Source organism: Entelurus aequoreus, linkage group LG22 (genome assembly GCF_033978785.1).
Source record: "Entelurus aequoreus isolate RoL-2023_Sb linkage group LG22, RoL_Eaeq_v1.1, whole genome shotgun sequence".
Classification (NCBI taxonomy): domain Eukaryota; kingdom Metazoa; phylum Chordata; class Actinopteri; order Syngnathiformes; family Syngnathidae; genus Entelurus; species Entelurus aequoreus.
The window spans coordinates 13,969,336-13,984,779 of NC_084752.1; the positions used below are offsets into that span (position 1 = coordinate 13,969,336).

A 15,444-nucleotide genomic window follows, 5' to 3' on the forward strand; every position below is an offset into this window, starting at 1 on the left:
GAACCCTCAAGCTTCCAGGTCTCTTGAAGAGGACCCAAGCTTAAATGAGATACTTTTTTAAAGATATTTTAGTGTAAACAAACACACCAGATGTCTATTTCTGACCGGGCCCCTTGCCAAATTTTTAGAACTCGTTGTAGCCCTCGAGTTGAACCTCTGTTCCAGGAAGTCACAGCAAAATTGTATTTATTTATTTATTTTTTTTCCAAGATGTAGTGGCTGCTGTTGGCAGGAGCTCTGTGCTCTTGCGTCATCCTTTTGTGTTCCTGGTGTTTCCCTCTTGTTTTCATGTGGGGGTTTTTTTTTTTAGCCTTTTGGTTCGGGACCTTTTGGGACTGTGTGACAAGGGGTGACACTTTCGTGACTTCTGTGGTGCTTTTTTGTGAACTTCTGGATCTGCCTCTCGGGAGCCTTTTGGCCATGGAGACCAGCTGCTGGGTCTCTTCCACACCAGAGTCCGTTTGGAGAGACTGGAGGGGATGCGGATGAAGAGACAGGGCTGCGGAGCTGGCGACGGGACGGACAAGTTTCACAGTGTCTTGGCTGAATGAGCAGGTATCGGACACCTCGGTCTCCTTGGACGTATCCTCGCTCAACCATGCGGACTGGACACTGGCCGAGAGTTGGCGGCCGGCCGAGGGTGGAGTCGGGCTCTCTTGGTTGCTTTGTTGGGTCTGCTCCTGTCTCTGGCCATGCTCCCACAGAGGCTACCACAGTGTATATGTTTTTTTGTTTTCTTTTTGTTGTTTTACTTTTGTGGCTGTGTGTAGAAGAATGTATTTAATGTCTTTTGTGTTCTTTGATGTTTCCCTCTTACACACGTGTTTACGTGTGCTATGGCTATGAGTTTTTTTCTCCCTTGGCCTCAGTCTGGACCCCCTCTCCAGGGGCCCAGGCTTAGACTGAATTTTTGTTTTTCTCCCCCCGCCTGTGAGGGATGTCTTGTCTTGGTTTTTTCTGTCTTGTGATTTGCATGTTCTCCTCTTGCATGTTTTAGTTTGAAAAGTAACTCTCCTCTCGTTTCAGGTCACTTGCCCTTCCTTTTGTGTCACCAGTCTGACGTCATCCCTGTTCCCTGATTGTTTCCACCTGTTCCCTATTACCCTCATGTGTCTTATAAGCCCACGCCTCCCTTTGTTCTGTGCCAGATTGTCTCGTTTATTCGTGCTCTCTAGCATCCATGTCCATGCCTTGCCTTACCTTGCCTCGTCTCGTGCTTATGTTCCTTGATCCTGAATCCCTTTGTTGCTATTTTGAGTTTTCCTTTCTTCCTCCTCAACAGAGTGATTTTTTTGTTATTTAGTTTATTCAGCCGAAGTGGTGAGTTATCAGTTATTTTTCATTCTTTCCTCAAATTTTCGAGTGACAATTTTTGTTAAACTTTACTAGATCAGATAGTGAAGAATTTGTAATAGCTGTTGTTTCTTCCTCCTGTTGGAGCATTTTTTGTTAATACATTTTATAGCTGGGGTCCCCAACCCGGTACCAATCGGTCCACGGACCGGTACATCGTGATATTTGGAATCTTGATGGGGAATTTATTTTTTTTTTATTTTTTTTTTTTTCAATTTCTTGTGCAAGAAAAAAAAATAAAAAAAATTAAATCAACATGAAAAACACAATATATACATTATATATCAATATAAATCAATACAGTCTGCAGGGATACAGTCCGTAAGCACACATGATTGTATTTCTTTATGACAAAAAAATATATATATTTTTTTTTACTACCCCCCCCGGTCCGTGGGACACATTTTCAAGCATTGACCGGTCCGCAAGTACAAAAAGCTGGGGACCACTGTTTTATAGCATATACGGCGCCAATTATAGTTCGTCTTTGTTTTTGTGTTTTCCTCCGTTCGGAGTGATTTTCGGTTGTGCCTATTTTTTGGAAACCTTTTTCGCCGATTAGTTTTTTTGGTTAATATAGATATTGTAATTCCTTGACTTTGGAGGTGAAAGGAAGCCTGTCAAAGTTCCCTACTCTGCATCTTAGTCCTATCCTTTTTACCAAGCCAGCGTTTGCCTGTTTCTCACCTTTTTTGTAAGGGGCGATCCTGTTCTGTCTCCCTGTAATGTTTGTCTGGTCTTGAATAGGATTGTGCTGAAAATATTAATTTCCCCTCAGGGATTATTCAAGTATTTCTGCTTCTGATTCTGATCACATTTAATACCAGAAGACCTGTCAGTCATAAAATTAAATAATCCATAATCAGATAATGTTGTGTTTGCTTGAACATTGGCTGTAGTAAACTACACAAATCAATGATTAAAAAATTCCCTCCTTTTGCCACTGGACACTTAGGCTCCAACATTTTTTATTACTGGCTGGGATCTCCAGGACTGAGTCTTTTTGACACTCCCACACGGCTCGGCAATGTACAGCAAGTACTTGTGTCTCCCTTTACATCTGCAGGCTACATGTTAATGACTAACACTAACGAAGAAAAATGATCCTTTTAGCTCCGAGCGCCCGGCGAGAGCGAGACAAAGACGGACACTCTTGTCACATCGCTTCGTCGGTGTGTGAATGGCTTCCCAGTGACATTTTAGGTCTTTCCCTGTCAATAACATGAGGGACTAGGACACTAATCACTGAGGCTGTGCCCCATGTGGCACAATAGTCTGCACTGTGAGTGTGTGGTGGTGGTCTGGCCATTCTTTCATGGCCCTAATGAGGTAAGCAACAACACGCCTGAGGCCATGCTGGAGACAGGACGTGCACACACACACACACAGAAACACACACACACACACACACACAGACTCACAGAAGCAAGTCTAAAGATAGTTACTGCCTGAGTTGTCAAACTTCAGCCGAGTGAATGATAAGGTCATGGGGAGTTAACCTCATCATCTCAGACTGATGGGCGAATGTTAAGAAGGGATACTCATTATTTACCGCACGTCTTTGTTTATCTGGCGAAGCATTTTGCTCCACTCGCCATTAAGGAAACTTGCAGATATAGCCTGCATGCAAATTGATCATTTGCATGCAGCTGATGTGGGTTCATTAAAAGTGTCTGCAACTCACACACTTTACCTCATCAATGTGGACTGTACACTTGTGTTGTCCCGGGACCGGAACCAAAATGTACTTTTAGATACTTTTTTAAATAAAGGGGACCACAAAAAAATGACATTATTGGCTTTATTTTAACAAAAAATGATCACGGTACATTAAACATGTTCCTTATTGCAAGTTTGTCCTTAAATAAAACAGTGAACATACAAGACAACTTGTCTTTTAGTAGTAAGTAAACAAACAAAGGCTCCTAATTTAGCTGCTGACATATGCAGTAACATTGTGTCATTTATTATTCTATTATTTTGTCACAATTATTAAGGACAAGTGGTAGAAAATTAATTATTAATCTACTTGTTCATTTACTATTAATATCTGCTTATTTTCTCTTTTAACATGTTCTATCTGCACTTCTGTTAAAATGTAATAATCACTTATTCTCATACTTGCCAACACTCCCGATTTTCCCGGGAGACTCCCTAATTTCAGTGCCCCTCCCGAAAATCTCCCTAGGCAACCATTCTTCCGAATTTCTCCCAATTTCCACCCGGACGATAATATTGGGGGCGTGCCTTAAAGGCAATGCCTTTAATGCAGGGGTGTCCAAAGTGCGGCCCGGGGGCCATTTGCGGCCCGCAGCTAATTGTTTATCGGCCCGCCACACATTCTGGAAATGCTATTGCAAAAATTAAAAAAAACATTAAAAAAAAGTGGAATGAGGTGAAATCTAACTAGAAAAAGTTGTAATGTTGATACAAAGCTGCCATGCAGGCTGTTTTTTTTCTTCTTTTGTCTATCTTTGTTTTTCCTTTTTGCCATTGCTCAAAAAAAAAAAAAAATCTATGTCATAATGAATTATTGACTAGGCTCCAATTGTTTAAAATATTTCACTTTAAAATGTTTTATGTGGAAAATATTGCATATATTGTGTGGTTGCCATACAAAAACATCAACATTTTCTTTGACAAAAGAGCAAAAAACAAACAAAATAATAGTTCAATCGTAAAATCGACAGATATATCTGAAGTTGAGCTCGTAACTTAAGTGTTGAAAGTAAAAAAAAACTAACAAAAATGTATCACTTCATGAGTGGGGCACATTTTGGATGCCAAATATATTTAATAAGATTTTATTTATCTTTTCACTGTGATTACTCAAAAATAATAATAAATTAAAATCAATGGTGTCCTGCATTATTGATCTTTTTAAGGCTCTAATTACTTCACATCAAACATTGCTTTCTGAATGTTTTGGGCAGTGGGAGAAATACTGCATATTTCAGTTTTATTATAAAAAACAAAGTTGTCCTTGACAGAAAAGGCATAAAAACCTTTTAGTTTTTTATTAACTTTATGTCAACCTGAAGTTGATATGCTGTAGGGATTTACTGTAAGCATTAAATTAAAAAAAATAAAAAGATAATTTGACTTGTTTTCAACATTTTAATGACTTTGACCCTTTATGGTCCCTGGGAGCCCTAAAGGTAAAAATGTTTTTTTTAAATCCATATATTTTGTAATGGTTTGAAAATGAAAAATATCAAAATGGCCCCCGCATGCTTTAATTTTTCCGTGTGCGGCCCTCAGTGGAAAAAGTTTGGACACCCCTGCTTTAACGTCTTCAACAACCTGTCGCCGCGTTCGCTTTTCCTCCATACAAACAGCGTGCCGGCCCAGTCACATAATATATGCGGCTTCTACACACACATGAGTGAATGCAAGCATACTTGGTCAACAGCCATACAGGTCACACTGAGGGTGGCGGTATGAAGAACTTTAGTACCGTTACAAATATGCGCCACACTGTGAACCCACACCAAACCAGATTGACAAACACATTTCGGCAGAACATCCGCACCGTAACACAACATAAACACAACAGAACAAATACCCAGAACCCCTTGCAGCACTAACTCTTCCGGGACACTACAATACACCCCCCCACCCCCACCCCCCTCCCCCGCTACACGGCCCCCTCAACCCTCCCTCATCTCCCGAATTCGGAGGTCTCAAGGTTGGCAAGTATGCTTATTCTTCTGTTTTTTGATACTTTACATTAGTTTTGGATGATACCACAAATTTAGGTATAAATCCGATACCAAGTAGTTACAGGATCATACATTGGTCATATTCATAGTCCTCATGTGTCCAGGGACATATTTCCGGAGTTTATAAACATAAAATAAATTGAAAAAAATCGAAAGAAGGTTTTGTGATACTAAAAAATAACACGATGTAATCATAGTAGTATCGACTAGATACTACTATGGGGGAGGTTGGTACAGCAGCTGTGCCAGCAACTTGAGGATTCCAGGTTCGATCCCCGCTCCCGCCATCCGAGTCCCTGCCGTTGTGTCCTTGGGCAAGACACTTTACCCACCTGCTCCCAGTGCCACCCACACTGGTTGAAATGTAACTTAGATATTGGGTTTCACTATGTAAAGCGCTTTGAGTCACTTGAGAAAAGCGCTGTATAAATATAATTCACTTCGCAGATACGCTCCTGTACTTGGTATCATTACAGTGGATGTCAGGTGTAGATCCACCCACGGCGTTTGTTTACATTGTGACGGCGGTGAGCTACGGTGTGTAGTGAAGCATGTTTAGCTATTCCTCGTCCTGCAGGGATGATACTTTATTTGTCGCCATGGAGGCGAAGATTAGTGATTTAGAATTAGCTAAAATTTAGCCGCTAGCTAGCTAGCCATGTCTTAAAGCACCTCTTCCTGAGGGCGTTTCAGTGTTATAACTTCACCTTTATCGTTAGTTTTTAAGTCAAAATGCGTCTGTTCTCCCTTTTCTGTCTACACACTGTGTCTGCTTGTAAGTACTCCGTGATTTTGCACTGCCGAACATGCTCCTCTGCTTGTAAACCAGCAATGACAAGACTTGACGAGGGCGAGGGGGTAGGAACAGGAACAGGAATAGATGCAGTATAGTACCGAATATGATTAATTATTATCGCGGTACTATACTAATACCGGTATACCGTACAACCCTACTGTACACTTGAGTGATTCAAGTTGTTGCAGTTCACCTATGCCATACCATTCTTTATTTCAGCTTTTCCATGTAAGGCAGGGGTGTCCAAAGTGCGGCCCGGGGGCCATTTGCGCCCCGCAGGTCATTTTTTAACGGCCCCACGGCACATTCTAAAAATACGATTAAAAAAAATCAAAACATAAAAAGTGGTATAAAAGAGCAAACAGGTGAAATGTAACAAGAAAATGTTACAATGTTTACTCTAATAACACAAAGCTGCCATGCAGGCTGTTTCTTTCTTTAAAAAAAAATAATGAATCAAAATGCAATGTTATTATGAATTATTGACTTATTCAAAGCTCCATTTACATCACATTTAATATTCCACTTTGAGATAGTTTTTTTGGGTAAATGTTGCATATTTTGTAATTGCCATTTAAAAAACAGTTTTTTTTTTGTTTTGTTTTTTAAAGAAGGGCCTAAAACAAACAAACAAAAAACATAAACAACAATAACAATTATAATTGACGGATAGATCTGAACTTGATCCTGAGACAATTGTGTTAAAAGTTAAAAAAAAAATGTATGATTTATTTTTTTTAAACTTTACTGAGCAGGACCTTTTTGGATCCCCAATCATTTTAGTGGGACTTTTTTTTTTAAGTGTCACTGCTCAAAAAATAATAATTAATTAAAATCAATGTTGTTATGAGTTATTGACCTTTTTAAGGCTCCAATTATTATACAATCCGAAATATTCCACATAATATTTTTATTGGGTGAAAATATTACATATTTTGTGTTTTTTCCATAAGAAAACCGGATTTCTTAAATCTTTAACAACTTTATATTGACAGAATAGACCTAATGTTGATCTAGAGATTTAAACCTTGAATAATAATACTGAATAATGACACATTTTTTATATTTTTTGGACCAAAACCCTTTGATCAAGCTTAAGTGGAGGCCTCAATGTATATTTTTTCAAACATGTATTGGTTTTTGAAATAAAAAAATATGAAAATGGCCCCCACTTGCTTTGATTTTTCAGTGGAAAAAGTTTGGACACCCCTGATGTAAGGGGTCACCACAACGAGTCAATCACAGGAATGGTTTTGGCTCAGTTTTTACGCCAGACGTCTTTCCTAAGGCAACCCTGCACGGGGAATCGAACTCATCCCCTTCGCCATGTAAAATAAGTATAGGGCTTGAAAGTGCATGTGATTCTGCAATGCATTGTGGGCTACGGTTGCTATTTTTGAAGGCAAAAAGCTTTTGTTTACGTGGCTGAGTTGGACACACTAAACCAATTAAGTAAAAGTAAGAGGCCTGACCAAGTGAAAATGTTCCAAAGGCTCGGTGCCTTGACAAAATAAATAAAAACAGTCAACTTGATCCGTTTTTGCACGTCCAGTGATTTAAATGATCAACACAGGCCGTGGTTGTCCTCGTTAACAAGTCATTTTCTTACCGCTGAAGAAATTGGGAATGCAAAGTTTATAAAGCCTCCTGGGAAAACCAACCTGAGGCAGCTGCAAATTTTTCAGCGGAAAGAAAAGACTGTCGTCATTTCACACATCTTGATGGAACACACACGGCACGCATTATCACTTTTGAAATACTTTGATCATACGGCACTTCTTCTCCGAAAGGAATATTCGTGCATTTTTGAGCGTGCAGATAACTGCAAGTAAACAGACAGCATGTTTTTTTGTCCCAAAATAAAGTGTGCTGTTTGCAGCACGCAGCTAGCTCGACTAACGTTAACGCTTGCAGTCTAATAAATGCTACATATAATACATGTTAAAAAAAAAAATGCTTCAGTTCAAACGTAGCAGTTTGAAAATTCCATGCACTGATGTGGGCAGAAAGTGATGTTTGCTCATATCGCTGCTAACCACACCATTTTTGTTAGCTCTCTGATTCAAAGTCCTTGGCTTTGCCATGTTAGAAATAGGGTTGTCCCGATACCAATATTTTGGTATCGGTACCGGCAGGCCCGGCTCTAACCAATCTGGCGCCCTAGGCAAAATTTTAGGTGGCGCCCCCCCACATCGGCAGTGAAGTGTATATACTCACAAGAAACCGAACAGCTTTGTCTTTGACCTTTTTTTTTTTACTTAAAGAAAGCAAATTAACAATCAGAATAGTTAACAAGATAAAAAAAAATATGAATAAATAAATGAATACAAAAAAATAAAAATGAATATATGAAATACAATATTTTTTACAAACATAAACACAAAATAAAACGTGTCAACAAGTTGCATAAAATAAATTAAAAATACAATATAAATAAGGCACAGCACAAAACAAGATATCAAACCAGTATGACTTTAACAACTATATTACAAAAAAAGGGGATCCTTCTGAGTTCTCTATTTGGGCTTTTTAATATTGCATTAACTAGAATGACTTACAAATTACTGTACACCAGGGAGTACTGTAATTACCTAACATTACATTGTTATTTTCCATAACAATTTATCCCCCTCCACAATATTAACGCGACGTTAAAACAGAACTAGCTATTTATTGTTAGCAATAGCTGAATCATATAACATTAGCTTAATGTTAAAAAGCCAGGTTACTATCACATTCTGTAACAGACAAATAATTTAATGTAGGCTAACGTTACCTCCCTGCTACCTCTGTCTTTTTCTCGTTTCTCCTCCTCTTCTTTTTTCTTTTTTCTTCCCTGGGCACCTGACAGTTTTGGCCGTTTTGACATCTTGTGTTGATTTTTTGATGTGGTGACGTCCAAAAAGAGTCATGATACGGGAAGGGAGGGGGCGCACCGTGCGGGGGGAGGGGGGCGTGATGTTGTAACAAATAATATTTCTATTAAATAGGCTTTACTTTGCATTTTAATTAACGTGGGATTATTTTTTGTATTTAGAAAAATTAGTACCAACTTTCTTTTTTTTTCTCCAACATTTGTGGCACTGGCGTGGCGCCCCCTGATGGATGGCGCCCTTAGCATTTGCCTATACGGCCTATACCACGGGCCGGCCCTGGGTACCGGTACCAAAATGTCTTTCGATACCTTTCGATACTTTTCTAAATAAAGGGGACCACAAAAAATGTCATTATTGGCATTATTTTAACAAAAAATCTTACGGTACTTTAAACATATGTTTCTTATTGCATGTTTGTCCTTAAATAAAATAGTGAACATACAAGACAACTTGTCTTTTAGTAGTAAGTAAACAAACAAAGGCTCCTAATTTAGTCTGCTGACATATGCAGTAACATATTGTGTCATGTATCATTCTATTATTTTGTCAAAATTATGAGGGACAAGCTGTAAAAAAAATATTCTTATTTCCACTTGTTCATTTACTGTTAATATCTGCTTACTTTCTCTTTCAACATGTTCTATCTACACTTCTGTTCAAATGTAATAATCACTTGTTCTTCTGTTGTTTGATACTTTACATTAGTTTTGGATGATACCACAAATGTAGGTATCAATTTGATACCAAGTAGTTACAGGATCATACATTGGACTAGACAACTATTTTGTCCCACATGCCATCAGACTGTACAACTCCTCTCTAGGGGGTATGGGGGGGTACGAGGATGACAAGGGATGCAAAACAATAACATATACCCCCATTATTTATTATTTACTTTTTACTTTTTATATTGTATCTCAATTCTGTACACTGCTGCTGGAATTTTTATTTTCCTGAGGGAACTCTCCTGAAGGAATCAATAAAGTACTATCTACCTATCTATCTATCTATCCATCCATCCATCCATCCATCCATCTATCTATCTATCTATCTATCTATCTATCTATCTATCTATCTATCTATCTATCTATCTATCTATCTATCTATCTATCTATCTATCTATCTATCTATCTATCTATCTATCTATCTATCTATCTATCTATCTATCTATCTATCTATCTATCTATCTATCTATCTATCTATCTATCTATCTATCTATCTATCTATCTATCTATCTATCTATCTATCTATCTATCTATCTATCTATCTATCTATCTATCTATCTATCTACCTGTCCGTCCGTCCGTCCGTCCGTCCGTCCGTCCGTCCGTCCGTCCGTCCGTCCGTCCGTCCGTCCGTCCGTCCGTCCGTCCGTCCGTCCGTCCGTCCGTCCGTCCATCTATCTATCTATCTATCTATCTATCTATCTATCTATCTATCTATCCATCTGGTCATATTCAAAGTCCTCATGTGTCCAGGGACATATTTCCTGAGTTTATAAACATAATATTAATTTCAAAAAGATTTTGTGACGGTAAAAAGATATCGATGTAATCATAGTAGTATCGACTAGATACGCTATTGTACTTGGTATCATTACAGTGGATGTCAGGTGTAGATCCAACCATGGCATTTGTTTACATCCAGGCGTGCTAGCTTTTGTTAGCGGCGACAATTTTTCAAGCGTTGACCGGTGCGCAGTTACAAAAAGGTTGGGGAACACTGTCTTAAAGCACCTCTTCCTGAGGGCGTTTCAGTGTTATAACTTCACCTTTATCTGTAGTTTCTAAGCCAAAATGCGTCCGTTTTTCCCTTTTCTGTCTACACACTGTGTCTGCTTGTAAGTACTCTGTGATTGTGCGCTGCCGAAAATGCTCCTCTGCTCGTAAAACCAGCAATGTCACGACGGGAACCGGTACTTTTCAAACAGAGTATAGTACCGAATATGATTCATTATACCGGTACTATTCTAGTACCGGTATACCGTACAACCCAAGTTGGTAATGATAACAATCTCACCCCATCATTTTTTTCCTTAAACGATCACTGTGAATGATGGTGGCAGTTAATGATGCAGCACATGTACATGGAGATAAGGCTTGCTCACCAAAGCTTATCTTTATTCGATCTGAATTTTGTACATTTAAACGTTCGTACAATGAGTGGTTGGTAAATCGAAGTTGCACTCCATGCCACTGACGACGACTTCTTTTTTTCCATCTCAATTCTGTCCTCATCTTCATTTCTTACATTTAACAAGGAGAGTACAAATCCCAACATACGCCGGATAATTCTGTTAATTTTTCTGACCTCTTCGACTCAGTTAACTCTGTACAAATGTGTTCCTGTGTACTTACTACAAAACCCAAAAACCAGTGAAGTTGGCACGTTGTGCAAATGGTAAAAAAAACAGAATACAATGATTTGCAAATCCTTTTCAACTTATATTCAATTGAATAGACTGCAAAGACAAGATATTTAATGTTCCAACTGAGAAACTTCTTTTTTTTGCAAATAATCATTAACTTAGAATTTAATGGCAGCAACACATTGCAAAAAAGTTGGCACATGGACATTTTTACCACTGTGTTACATGGCCTTTCCTTTTAACAACACTCAGTAAACGTTTGGGAACTGAGGAGACCAATTTTTGAAGCTTCTCAGGTGGAATTCTTTCCCATTCTTGCTTGATGTACAGCTTAAGTTGTTCAACAGTCCGGGGTCTCAGTTGTGGTATTTTAGGCTTCATAATGCGCCACACATTTTCAATGGGAGACAGGTCTGGACTACAGGCAGGCCAGTCTAGTACCCACACTCTTTTACTATGAAGCCACGCTGTTGTAACACATGGCTTGGCATTGTCTTGCTGAAATAAGCAGGGGCGTCCATGATAACGTTGCTCGGATGGCAACATATGTTGCTCCAAAACCTGTATGTACCTTTCAGTATTAATGGTGCCTTCACAGATGTGTAAGTTACCCATGCCTTGGGCACTAATACACCCCCATACCATCACAGATGCTGGCTTTTCAACTTTGCGCCTATAACAATCCGGATGGTTTTTTGTTCCAGAGGACACAACGTCCACAGTTTCCAAAAACAATTTGAAATGTGGACACGTCAGACCGCAGAACACTTTTCCACTTTGCATCAGTCCATCTTAGATGAGCTCGGGCCCAGCAAAGCTGGCGGTGTTTCTGGGTGTTGTTGATAAATGGATTCCGCTTTGCATAGTAGAGTTTTAACTTGCACTTACAGGTGTAGCGACGAACTGTAGTTACTGACAGTGGTTTTCTGAAGTGTTCCTGAGCCCATGTGGTGATTTCCTTTACACACTGATGTCGCTTTTTGATGCAGTACCGCCTGAGGGATCCAATGTCTGTAATATCTTCGCTTACGTGCAGTGATTTCTCCAGATTCTCTGAAACTTTTGATGATATTACGCACCGTAGATGGTGAAATCCCTAAATTCCCTGCAATAGCTCGTTGAGAAATGTTGTTCTTAAACTGTTGGACAATTTTCTCACGCATTTGTTCACAAAGTGGTGACCCTCGCCCCATCCTTGTTTGTGAACGACTGAGCATTTCATGGAAGCTGCTTTTATACCCAATCATGGCACCCACCTGTTCCCAATTAGCCTGTTCACCTGTGGGATGTTCCAAATAAGTGTTTGCTGTAGCATTCCTCAACTTTCTCAGTCTTTTTTGCCACTTGTGCCAGCTTTTTTGAAACATGTTGCAGGCATCAAATTCCAAATGAGCTAATATTTGCAAAAAATAACAACGTTTTCCAGTTCGAACATTAAGTATCTTGTCTTTGCAGTCTATTCAATTGAATATAAGTTGAAAAGGATGTGCAAATCTTTGTATTCTGTTTTTATTTATGATTTACACAACGTGCCAACTTCACTGGTTTTGGGTTTTGTAGATCCAAAGGCTTTTCATGTCTAATAATGCACACACACGAACACACCCACACACACACACACACACACATGCATACATGCATGGCTATGAGGTCATTTGGGATCATTAGGAAAGATGTCGCTGTCCTTTGCCACAAGGTCAGACTGTTAATTATATTGGCCTTAAGATGAGACGGGAGAACACACACAGGCTGAATACAGTCGGCCTATACAGCAGGACAAAATAGTCTAATGTGATTGTGGTCAAGACGAGACATCAAAAATGAAATATGACTCATGGATGGGGCCACCAAAGAAGAGAGAGACAGACTATGCATGTATATGTCCTACATCTAAAGAGCAAAGTATGTGAAACATGGAAATGAGGAAACAATTCTAGACCAGTATGGTTTACTAATAAGCAGCATATCTCACACAACATATCGAGGGTTTATTTGCAGTAACAACTCCAGATAACCAGTAGAGCATAAAATTGTGTTCTTGAGTCGATTAATAGTCTGAATTTCTGTGCTGTTTCTCTACAATCGTGCACATCTCATAACAGGACATGTGTTGTGTTGCTGTTAGTACCAGGAATACAATATTATGGTTAATTTGTGTGTTCACTTCCTGTGTTGAACATGTTCACACTTACAATAACTTTTTTTTTGTTTACATTTTGTCATGGGAAAGTTGTGTTTAATTGTCTCGTAGGGAGAGAAAATAAAAGAATGTGTAACAATAGATAGCGTCTGCATAAATAAGGAAAAAAAAAACCCGTTAAAAACAAAAATAATTAAATAGAATTGTATTAAAACTGTATGAATATATATCAAATAAAAAATAAAGTAAATTAAACATAAACAACACATTTAAGATAAGTGAATGAGTATTAAATTCTGAATTTAAACATTATATTTTACATTATATTATCCATCATCCATCCATTTTCTACCGCTTGTTCCTTTTGGGGCCAATTTATTATAATGTATTTAAATGCATATAGATTCTTGGTGTATTACCTTGTTCTGATGACTTGCAAGATGTACAGTAGTCGCTGATAAGTACCACAACTTTGAATTTACATTGTGGAGCGGGAATAAAAATCCTTCACTCTTTCCAATTGTTTTAGCTTTTTATTTGTCCAGCTTCCATACTTGTTTTTAGACCCTTTACAAGAAATACATTATCAATCAAAGCAATCAAAGTTCATTTATATAGCCCCTAATTATTACATGTAGCACTAAATTTGACCAATAGAGGGCAACAACGCTATATTTTAGGATTAATTGTGTTAAGCCACATTCATTGTGTGCAATGTTTGCTGTGGATGTTGTTTAATTTCTATATGCATAAACATCTGTAGTTTATTGTGTGAATGTATTAACACTAAAACTGTTATTTATGTAAAATACACAATGGACATTATTTATGTACAATAGACGATTGGCGTTGTACTTTTGAAATTTTTAGTTTATGTTTATATTTTCAGTCTTGCCAACCTAAATGAAGGAAGAAATACAATCTTCAAAAGAAGGAACATCATGTCACGGCGTGGACTATGGGGGGTTTGTTTTCCCGAGATGCAAGAGAAGTTGGAGTGGACATGGCGTGAAGGTAAATACATATTTATTCTGAGTATAAAAAGAGTGAACAAAAGGCGCGCACAAGGCGGAGATAAAACTTGGCTATGAACAAAAACTTACACTTAACGAAGACTAAGGACATGAAACAAAAGAACTGCTAAACGTGACATGAATCAACAAAACTTACTTGGAACAAGCATGGAACAATGGCATGGAAGAATAGCATGATTGTCAAGGGTAACAGAAGCAACGTCGCCAGGACGACCAACAGAAAAAGACAGGCTTAAATAACAGTGACATGATTAGTGACAGGTGCGTGAATCAAAATGTGCAACAGGTGAAACTAATGGGTAACCATGGTGACCAAACAAGGGAGCGTAAACATGAACTAAGAGTCTTAAACAACCAAACAGGACATAACTTAAACAAAACATGATCACAGACATGACACATCAATCCTCAACAAAACTTCTGGAGCTTCTGTTTCTTCATGCTGTTAACTATCTGTCCAGCTGCACACGCTGGAAACTATTTTAGTGACAGTGCAATGTGAAAGCCGATGTGTTTACTTTGCAATTAAGTAGTCTCAAAGGAATATAACTTGTCGGGGCACTTTCTAATGAAGCATCTACATTTCGAGCCCTTGGACTCTTGAAAGTGCAGCCCTCTTCATTATGTAGTTGAATAGCCCTGGACTACAGGGCCACAGGAGCACCACAAATATGATCTTTGTGGCTCGGCTTCTTCAAGAAAAGTACAGGAAACAGCATCCAAACCTGTACAGCGCCTTCGTTGACCTCGCAAAGTCTTTCGATACAGTCAACCAGACCTTCCTGTGGAGGATTTTAGCAAAGTGTACCTGCACCCAGAAAATTCCTGACCATCCTACAGGAATGTTTGCTTGTGTAGTGGTGGGCGGCCTAGAGTCAGAGTCATTTGAGGTCAAGGTTGGTGTAAAACTGGGTTGTGTCCTTGCACCAGTCCTTTGCAGCAGTGACATTCGTGTCCTGGCACAACTAGATGATGGCATTGCCTACCAATACTGCCTTACCACTCTATGGCGCACCAGCTGCATTAGTGCCGAAACCCTTTTAATCCAGCGCCAGCTCAGATGTGTCAGACATGTGTATTGCATGGAAGAAAACAGACTACCCCGTACTGTTCTCTATGGAGAACTTACCACCGGTTGCCGTAGTGTATAGGATG

General features: G+C 38.9%; 1 protein-coding gene across 2 annotated transcripts in view; it reads left to right on the forward strand.

Moving 5' to 3' along the window:
* The window catches only part of hand2 (heart and neural crest derivatives expressed 2), a 129,507-nt gene that overhangs the window by 58,890 nt on the left and 55,173 nt on the right, over positions 1-15,444 (forward strand). For both annotated transcript variants that reach the window (XM_062032710.1, XM_062032711.1), the window contains one exon: positions 14,145-14,269. The gene's annotated coding sequence lies outside the window, so the exon portion shown is untranslated. The remainder of the gene's footprint in view (positions 1-14,144; positions 14,270-15,444) is intronic.